Consider the following 3,280-nt stretch of genomic DNA (forward strand, 5'->3'; position numbering starts at 1 on the left):
CTGAAGAAGCGAAAATATAGTTACATCTTTTACAGAAAGTGAAATTTTATTTGATACTCTGGCAAAATTCTATTTCATAAGATCATGCTCACAATTAAGTCCTTTTATATTAGGCAAGTGCATGCAACTTCCAAGAATCCAAGACTTAGCAAATTTTAATTATTGCGACTATGAGCTTCTAAAGCCATGTGATGGTAGTCCTACAGTTCAATTCTATGCTTTGCATATTTTCAATTTCCAAAAAACAATGTCCTAGAATAGAATGCAACTTCTCATAAATTAGACAGTTAATATTTCATGATGTCACAGAATGATGATTTTTATAGGATGTTAATGTAATCACGTCATTCATAAAGTTTAGGATAGAAACCAACTTGCACAGCAAAATGTCTCCATACATATTGCATGATGGGGATGTGTTTCAACAGGGAGAAAACCTAGTGACATTCGATACAATAACCGTATATTCTATTGTAATATAGGTAAGCAACATGCAGTTGATGAAGTTGAACATTGCTTCGTGCTTTGTCCCTCAAAATTTCCTAGCTTTGAGATGCCAATGGTGGATTAAACCATCAAAGATCGTCTAAATTTCATATCTATTGGATACAGATCTCAATATCCTTGCAGACCAGATGTATGAGTCAAGAACTTAACCCAGCTGAAATAAAAATAAACGGTAAATAATAAGTACACAATGCACAACTTGAAAGCATTTCGTATTTCCTGAAACTAATAACTTGGACCAGAAAAATCAAGTTTTCTAGAAAATCATATAAATAAATAGAAGAACAGTCCACTCTTTTAATAATTACTGACTTATTACTAAAAGTCTAGATAATAAGCAAAATATGACCATGTCCATAACTATCTTGGGACACTACATCCTTAATTAAAGGAGCATGTGGAAGATCCAAAAGATAGTCTAAAAGTAGTTCATATTCCACCGGAAGTTCCATGACTATCGTCTATTTGCAGTTTAAATGAAAACAATTGTAAGGCAAGAAAATCAAACATATTTTGTAAGATAAACAACTGAAACTCTAATGGTAATGATTTCAAACCTCTGCATGAATTTGAATTCAGAAGGTCATAGCATAGTAAAAAAGAAAGGGTAGCTGCAGGTGGATCATTTTCTGGCCAAATCCATATCATTCTCCCTTGCTCAAAGCAGAGTAGTGCTTTGATCTTTACATTCAGTGATCTCGTTGATGGCATTGTCTCACACTTTCCGTCAGCTGAATACTCCCATCCTAGATTAATTAAACAAACATCAGAGCTAGTGTCAGCTATTTCTTGTCCTCATAAAAATGAAAATGGGAGGAGAAATATGAAATACATTACTGATTTATTGCGTAAAACATATATATTTCATTAAACCCTCAATTAAATTGAGTTGTAAAGTAAAAAGTGATCGTAAAGATAAAAATGAAAATCAAGCAGGGAATATTCCATAATATTGTTGTAAAACAACGACTACATATTGTTTTTTTACTTATTAAAAAAAGTGAAATCATACAGTTACCTCTAACAATAAAAATCACGCCAAAAAAAGATTTGCTTTAAGGTCAGATATATAAACTACCAACCATATTAGACAACGTTGAAAAGGTGAACTTAAGTTACCAACTTCTAAGTGAGAAAGTTAGGCTAGCATCACTTAAAAAGAAAGGGGTAGAAAATAACATGAATTCAAACAAACTTCACTCAAAATCAATTACTGAACAAAGATTTGCCATATTTTACTCATTATAGAAGAAAATTTAACACATTTATTATTATCACTTAGATAGAAGTCTATGTGCTCCTTTTATTAGACAACGTTGAAAAGGTGAACTTAAGTTACCAACTTCTAAGTGAGAAAGTTAGGCTAGCATAACTTAAAAAGAAACGGGTAGAAAGTAACATGAATTCAAACAAACTTCACTCAAAATCAATTACTGAACAAAGATTTGCCATATTTTACTCATTATAGAAGAAAATTTAACACATTTATTATTATCACTTAGATAGAAGTCTATGTGCTCCTTTTATTAGTGTAGACCAACGTCAACATCCTGATTATAGTCAATTTAACATCATATAAAAGAGAATGGTATAATATCCAAGTTCTTTGGGCTTGTTAAATTGATAACTGAAGCTAGCGACATTTCACTTTATTTTTTTTAGTATACATGCAAATGAAGAACATGTAACTGATATGACCCAAGAAGTTACAAAAAATACTAACCTGTTGAAATTTATTGAGTGCACATTTGAACTTTTCATTGTCAGATATTCAGCTCCTCACCTATAATGAAACTATAACACCGATCATAATCCATCAACAATAACAACCTACATTGAAAACAACAACAAAGTAAAGCACTCTTCTTTTTTAATCTATAGTAGATTTGATTGTAGTGAAATAAACAAAAAAGAAGTTGTCAAGATTATCACTCTGGGAAACAATTACCAAAGTGCAAAAATCTCGAATTATATAACTATTTTATTCAGCAAAACTTTATTTATTTATTTTTGAAAGAAGGTGATATGAAATGTTGCGTATAGCTGATCATGGCTTTTACGAACTTACTAAATTAGTGAGTTGCCGACATGTCTTCTCATGAGTGAATTACTAAGAGTAGGGTCGTTTGGAAGTCGGCAAATGGTAAGAAGATAGAATAATATCATTCAATGCGTATCAATCACTATTACGAATTTACTATCAAATAGCATAAATCATAACCTACCTCCACCAAAGAACCAAAATCAAGCAAGCTAAGCCACAATAATTTTCCTTTCCTCAATGTCTTGAAACATTCCAATTTATCAAGTATACAATATTTGAAAGTTAACTGGTTTATAAACATTCATATTATTCTATGTCTAGCCTAGACCAAAGACTCACCTAATTTTATAAATCAATTTCCTAAAGTTCAAACTTAAAGGTAAGTCTTAACCTATTCAATATAACGATTTAAATAATTCAATACATCAAATATTTAATTACCTGTAGCAATATATTAAAATATAATCTATAATACGAGAATAAAATATTCACATATACAGATGGAAGCTGCTGGTTACGAAACCAGTGGCAGACAATCAACAACCCATCACCCAACTTTTTTACCTCACCATTTCTGCCACCAAGTTCATGGAAATTAACTCCTCAACAAGACAAAATGCAAACCTTAAATTTAAAAAGGAACCTGGCAACTTCTTTTGCCAACACCTCATTAAACAATGACTTGTATCCTTTATTATCTATAAAAAAATTATCTTCAATATATTAAAA

The 3,280-nt window shown here is 30.9% G+C and overlaps 1 long non-coding RNA gene across 1 annotated transcript; it reads right to left on the bottom strand.

Annotated features, from left to right (window-relative positions):
• Positions 1-254: 254 nt before the first annotated feature.
• On the bottom strand, positions 255-2,437 carry LOC112941901 (uncharacterized). Its single transcript, XR_003247554.2, has 3 exons — positions 2,231-2,437; positions 1,065-1,253; positions 255-661 (listed from the first exon to the last, which is right to left on the bottom strand). It is a non-coding gene; the product is annotated as an uncharacterized lncRNA (long non-coding RNA).
• Between the last annotated feature and the right edge of the window lie 843 nt (positions 2,438-3,280).

Source organism: Solanum lycopersicum, chromosome 7, assembly GCF_036512215.1.
Source record: "Solanum lycopersicum chromosome 7, SLM_r2.1".
Lineage (NCBI taxonomy): Eukaryota > Viridiplantae > Streptophyta > Magnoliopsida > Solanales > Solanaceae > Solanum > Solanum lycopersicum.